The sequence below is a fragment of the Leptonychotes weddellii genome, chromosome 8 (genome assembly GCF_054177405.1).
Source record: "Leptonychotes weddellii isolate Sample4059 chromosome 8, ASM5417740v2, whole genome shotgun sequence".
Classification (NCBI taxonomy): domain Eukaryota; kingdom Metazoa; phylum Chordata; class Mammalia; order Carnivora; family Phocidae; genus Leptonychotes; species Leptonychotes weddellii.
Window position 1 is genome coordinate 101,096,174 of NC_138376.1, and position 7,141 is coordinate 101,103,314.

A 7,141-nucleotide genomic window follows, 5' to 3' on the forward strand; every position below is an offset into this window, starting at 1 on the left:
ATATTTCAATTGGCAAAAACTTGTGATTTTTACAATATTTTCAGATGGACAGATACAGGAATAAGATGTGTGCATGTGTGCATGTGTGTAATACACTTATTTCTTAGCTTAATGAGCTGAAAGAACCCAGAGGGGCAATGATTTCTCAGTACCAATGGGCACTCCTAGCACACATCTTGGTTTTCACATACCATTCTAAAATAAAAATAAATAAATAAATAAAATAAAAGGACCCGGGGCTCCTTGGACAAATGACTAGCAGGATAATAGCAGGAAAATACAAAATGAAGTACAAGATGAGCCTGGGATATCTTGTGGTGCCAGAAAGGAAATGCTCAATAAATGTGGGAGCCATGTAAACAAAGGTACAGGAGTCAACTTAAAACATTGGCTAAATCTGGGGTAATCTGAGCAACAAAATAAATAAAGATAAAAAATACCATAGATTGAGTGGCTTAAACAATAGACATTTATTTCTCACAGTTCTGAAGTCCAATATCAAGCAAGGGAGGTTTCATTCTGAGGCTTCTCTTGGCTTATAGGTGGTTGTTTTCACCTCACTGTGGTATCACATGACCTCTTGGTGCATGTGTGTGGAGAGCAAGCTTTCCGGTGTCTCTTCTTCTAAGAGCAATAATTCCCTTATGAGGGCCTCACCCTCATGACCTGGTCTAAAGCTAGTTACTTCCCAAGGCTGCTATCTCCAAATGCCATCATACAGGAGATTAGGGCTCCAAAATATGAGTTTTGGGGGGACTGCAAACATTCAGTCCGTAATGAATAATACGGACTGTGTGGATTTCCTCTGTGTGGATTATAACCCACACAGGAAAGTAGGAATCCACCAGTCCATGGTGATATAAATAATTGAGTAATAAACAAGTGGGAGAGAAATAAAAGCTCTTCCTTAGAGTAGAATTCAACTAATGTATGTAAAAAAAATGATGGAAATAATCATCATTTGTTAAATATCATGGTAATAATTGTTTTAGTCAAGAATCACCAGTTGGGGGCACCTGGGTGGCTCCGTTTGTTAAGCGACTGCCTTCGGCTCAGGTCATGATCCTGGAGTCCCAGGATCGAGTTCCCCATCGGACTCCCTGCTCACCACCTCTTGTGCTCTCTCTCTCAAATAAATAAATAAAATCTTTTAAAAAATTTTTTTTCCAAAAAAAAAAAAAAGAATCACCAATGGATAAATTTTAATGGCTCAAAGTATAATGAGAAACAGGCTGGTAGAAAAGTATCACCCCCTCAGATTCTTACTAATTACAAAGAGAAAAATAGCAACTTCATAGTGGAGAAAACTGGCAGATCCTACTTTAACCAAGTGGTTCAAGTCAACATCAATTGTACTGTTAGTGACACATTAAAATCACATGTTTTCTACCATGATATATTGGGAAGTACACAACATTGCTTTTGTGGTATTCTTACAAAAATGCAAAACTTGAATTTAATCAGAGGAAACCTTGGACTAATCTAAAATGAGAGACCCTAAAAGTCTGAATTTCATGAAAGACAAAAACTGAAGAACTATACCAAATTAGAGATTAAAGGGAAAAGTGCATGCAATCTGTGATCCTAGATTCATCCTGAGTTAAGGGTAGTGTTCATATATTATACTTCTGAGGCCCACATAACAAAAAGCAGAGAAGCAAGCAATGGGTTTTTGAAAATAGGTACTGATTATTTACCAAGGAATCTAGATGACTAGAGTCCTCTGCCTTCATCAGCTCCCCTCTCTCTGCGTAGAAATATGTGCTCTGAACCATCCATAGAGTATAGATGTAAAAACTGAACAGTTGTCTTGAAACTGCTAGACTCTGCCAAGTAAAAATGTGTCATGATCTCAGAGGTGACTCTGACTCATTTGTTCTTGACTCTGGAGAACTAGAGAGCCAGGCCTCCTTGCATACGTGACCTTAATCCACATCTTAGAATTTCTACCTGTTCTGTGAAAGGAAGGTATATGCAAAACAGCCTCCAAAACCTGAAGGAGCCGTAAGAACAAAGGAAAAAGCCCTCAAGTCCAGCTTGACAAGAAATAGTTTATTAAAGGGACTTACAGACAGAAGAATGTCTTGGGTGGCCACAAGATGAGTAGTTCTCCACAACCCCATCTCCTATAAGACCTGCTTTTAGAGCTGGGAGACCACCCAGGAGGAAATATCTGAGAATCACAGTCCACATTCCAGAATAGATCCAAGATACTGTGTCCCAAAGGTGTTCTTAAGGGTGTGACTAAACAGAAAGAAATAATAGGGTGGGGGCTGTGCTCAGGAAGACTTCAGGTCACAGAGTGGTCATCATGGTGGGTTTATCTAAGATGGCATTAGTCTGGTTCACACGTCTGTCCAGAGAGTGGATAACTTTTCTATTTCCCCTTTTGGGAAATGTCATTGGAAAGATCAAAAATGAAAATTCCCACTGTAATTTGCCTGAGTGCCCTCAAAAAGCTACCTGTAGACCTTCAGTTTTCAAGAACGGTAGGCTAGGTTATTGCGATCATCTCTCTTGATGAAAACAACTAAAAATACTGGGCAAAACTCCCTTAGAAGCAGTGATGATCTAACATGACAAGTAAAGAATTGTGAGGCTAAAATTCAAAAAAGAAATTGGGAACCTCAAGGAGTGAGCTAGAACAGAAGCTGCCTTTGTTCTGGGGCCTTTGAAAAAAAATTTTTTTTAAGATTTATTTATTTATTTATCTGACAGAGAGAGAGAGAGCACAGAGAGAGAGGGAGCTGCTGGCAGAGGGAGAGATATAAGCAGACTCCTTGCTCAGCAAGGAGCCTGATCTGGGGCTCGATCCCAGGACCCTGAGATCATGACCTGAGCCAAAAGCAGACACTTAACCCACTGAGCCACCCAGGCGCCCTGGGACTTTGAAAATTCTGATAAATTTTAACTTTTGTTTTGGCAGCCTCCTCTTCAATTCTGAACTATTTATGTGCCCTGAGTTTTGGTTTATGTCCACTTTACTCTACGAGGCTGTCACTAAGATACTTTTGACTTTAATCCCAAAAGGAGAGAAGAGAGAATATGAGGCACAGAATATGAGACATGAGCACATAAAAATGACTATGAATTTTTAATAATTGATACTTTTGCAGGTGGAGAGAGGTGGCACATGGAAGCAGGAACAACAGTAGAAGAATCCAAAAAATGTGGATTTCAGGCTCAGTTTAGACTCAGTCCATTATGTGGTTTGGACAAGCAACTCTATCTCAGGGGTCACAGTTATTTTTATGTCTATCATTCTATGTTCTGGACCACATTTTTCTCAGAGTAAATCGAGATCCCAATAATGGGATCTAGTTCTCTGGCTCCAATCTGTACCCTTAGTGCAGGACATTAAGTCCCCAAACTACTTCTAGGTGTCGCCCAGAGGTGGCTCATGTGCTCCTGAATCTAGTGATTTTAGTTCCCTGTGATTTCTTTTTTCTCCCTATTTTAGACTCTCTTTGGTATGTAGCTGCAGCCTCCAAAATGGAACTTAAATATCTTCCCTTGACTCGAAGGCTGTAGTTCAGGGTCCCATTGGACACTGTGTGATATCTTTGGAGACCCCAGGAGACCAAAGTGGGTAGAGCTCCCACATTTGCATTACCCTTTGTCACCTGGTGCAATGCTGCCTTGAGCTCCCTCTGCTCCTAGAGAGATCGGTAATGTTACACTTTGACATTTTGTTTCCTATAGCCTCCAAACTCCGAGGAGTACTGCTTCAAGTCTGGCTGGGTAAAGAGAGAGAGGAAGGCAAAGAGAGGAGGAGATTATAAATATATAGTCATGAAGTAACATGAAACAACATGAGCCAGACTTTTGAAGTAAACCTTTTCTCGTGGCCGCCCACTTTGCTTGGACTTCTGGTGTGCCTCAAAGGGTTAGGAGAGTCATCATCCAGAGATAAGACTAGGTAACTTACCCAGAAATCATCCAGTGTACACTTTTCTGTAAACTCAAAGTGTTCCAGGAGCAGGCCCATCTTTACTGCACTGGGCTTAAAGAGTCCAGGCAGTGTACCTTGAAATCATTCCCCTAGAGATTTAGTTCTTAGGATTTTGTGGATTTTCCAGTCCTCTATAAAAGTGCTGGGAATCCCGGCCTTCATCTGAACAGTCTCATTTGTTAGCTGGCTGATGAAAAGTTCATGAAGAAATGGGTCACAGTTTGGAGCCTCAGAAAGAGAAAAAAGGAAAGAGTAAGAGTTATGTCATTTTTGATTCGTTTCATCATGCAACTTGCTTATTCATCCTTCCTTTGTTATAGCAAAAGGGAGTTAAGGGTTGAATTGTATTCCCCCCAAAGATATGTTGTAGTGCCAGTCTCTAGCATCTCAGAATGTGGCCCTATTTGGAAATAGTGTCACTGCGGTTGTAATTAGTAAAGATTAGCTCATCCTGGAGTAGGATGTGCCCTTAACCCAATAGGACCTGTGCTCTTTTATAAAAAGATGAGCATGTGAAAACACAGTGACACAGGGAGAATGCAACGTCAAGATGGAGGATTAGCGTGATGCATCTACATAACAAGGAATGGCAAAGATTGCTGGAACATCTCCAGAACCTAGGAAGAGGCAAGGAAGACCTCCCCTATTAGTTTCAGAAGGAGTACGGTTCTGCAACACCTGGATGGCAGACTGCTAGCCTCCAGAATTATGAGACAATAGATTTACGCTGTCTTAAGTCATCCAGTTTGTGGTATTTTCTTATCATAACCCTAAGAAACTAAGACAAAGGCCCATGTGCCAAATCTCATCCTAGTGGCTTTGGATCATAGTCAAATAAGATATGGTCCCATCCTCAGGGAAATACCAGATAGGATTTTTAAAAAGAGACAGAGAAAGAAATCAGTTAAGAAAAGGGCTCTAACAACACTAAATATAGAGTACATATGATATATATGTATCATATGTATACTCTTAAATAAATAAAAAAGTTGGGCTGGGAGAAGTGGGGCTCTGATGGGATGATACAGGTAAGAGGGCCTCTGTCTTCTCCCTGTAGAAGTCCTGAGATGACAATTTTGGAGACTGAAAAGATGGTTTGTGTTGACAGGAAGAAGGAAGCAGGGATCACCAGAAGTCAGGATGTTTTCCAAGAATAAATCATTACCTTCGACAGGGAAGTCAGACTGGTAGATGACAAAAGGTAGCAGACAAAGGACTCACTTGGTAGTTTCCTTATGGTGCCCTTCCAGACAAGATGAAGTGGTTGAGCGAGCTGAGTGAACAGCTATACGTATGGATTGGTGATTAATTAATGGAGCTATGCCGATCTGAGCTGAGGTTTCCAGTGGAATGCCAAGGAACTCTTACATAAGTGCTGCCTTGTTCAACATTTTTATCAGTAGCCTAGAAAAGTCAAGCATTACCAGTTTTGTCTTTGATGGGTCAGACTGACTCTGTCTAAGCCTAGAGGTACATTAGAGGGATGCACTTGAAGCCACATACTTAAGGAGGGCATAGGGAGGTCAGAAGATGTTTTGAAGAGAGTGACCAGGTGGTAACCTGAAGGAAAATAGTAGTGACGTAACACAAAAAAACGCAAAAAAGTATTTGGGATATTCAGGTTAACCAGTAAAGGACCCAAGAAAGACATGACAGGCAAGAGATAGAATGTTTTACTTATTTTGAAGGGTTGTGATCAATGGAGAAAATAATAGGAAGGCAATCTCAGCTTGATATAAGAGGAACTTTCAAGATGTTAGAGTATTAAAAAAATGTTGACAATGAAATTTGAAAGAGAGCAAATCTCTGTGGATCAACCGACAAATTTAGTAAAAATTCTGGCAGGATTCTTTTTTAGGAATCTAATAACTTATTCTAAACATACAGGAGAATAGAGGTGCACCTGGGTGGCTCAGTCGTTAAGCATCTGCCTTCAGTTCAGGTCATGATCCCAGGGTCCTGGGATCAAGCCCCGCGTCGGGCTCCCTGCTCAGTGAGGAGCCTGCTTCTCCCTCTGCCTCTGCTGCTCCCCCTGCTTGTGCTCTCTCTCTCTCTGTCAAATAAAGGAAAAAAAAAAATCTTAAAAATAAATAAATAAATAAGAGAATAAAGGCCTATACGTAGCTGAACCAGTTTTGAAAAAGAAGAGCAAAAATGTCATTCTTGCCCAAAGAATGGTAAGATATGCCACACACCCATGATAATAAAATGATGCAGACCTGCTACAGCCACAGGGAAATAAGCCCATGGAACAGAAGAAAGAACTCAGTGACAGACTCGTGCTTTTAGGGGAACCTGGTACATGATGGAGATTTGACTCAGTGGCGAACAAATGGATCACTCAGCAGGTGTTGTTGAGGAAACCGGTGGCCTACATGGGGAAAAATATAGTTGGAGGATTTACCAGTATAAGAGTGGATGTAGAACTAAATATGAAAGAAACTCTGAAGCAAACAGAAAAAAATATAGAAACCCATATTTATGATTTTAGAGCAGGAAGGACTTAGATGAAACTCCCAGAACACAAAGCATAAGGGGAAAATATTCAATTATCTATTTCAAAATGAAAGATAACATATACAAAATTATCAGATTAAATACTGACAGATTGGAAAGTTATTTGCAACATGAACACCATAAGAGGTTAATGCCTCGCTATCCAAAATACCAGAAGTAAATATCTAGGATATACAGACAAATTCACAAGTGAAAAATAAGAAGCCTCATTAAAAAATGGTCCTATCAAGGGGCGTCTGGGTGGCTCAGTCGTTAAGCGTCTGCCTTCGGCTCAGGTCATGATCACAGGGTCTTGGGATCAAGCCCCGCATCCGGCTCCCCACTCAGTGGGAAGCCTGCTTCTCCCTCTCCCACTCCCTCTGCTTGTGTTCCCTCTCTCGCTGTCTCTCTCTGTCAGATAAATAAATAAAATCTTAAAAAAAAAAAAAAAAAAGAAAATGGTCCTATCGAAATGGACCTGCGAGTCCTTGGTTTCCTCGTTCACTCATTCAATAAATATTTGAGTGGGATCACACATCAGCGCTGTTCTCAGCACTGGGGATAATACAGCAGACAAAATTCCCTGCTCTTACAGTATTTAAATACTCCACAATATTCTCTTCCATCAATAGGAAAAGGACATTAGTGTCTACTAAATGAATTTTCCCTTTAAATGCCATTGATATCACTTTC

The 7,141-nt window shown here is 40.5% G+C and overlaps 1 long non-coding RNA gene across 1 annotated transcript; it reads right to left on the minus strand.

Annotated features, from left to right (window-relative positions):
• Window positions 1-446: 446 nt before the first annotated feature.
• LOC145723107 (uncharacterized) lies at window positions 447-6,838 on the minus strand. The gene is made up of 2 exons (XR_014147946.1): window positions 3,929-6,838; window positions 447-3,737 (listed from the first exon to the last, which is right to left on the minus strand). It is a non-coding gene; the product is annotated as an uncharacterized LOC145723107 (long non-coding RNA).
• Between the last annotated feature and the right edge of the window lie 303 nt (window positions 6,839-7,141).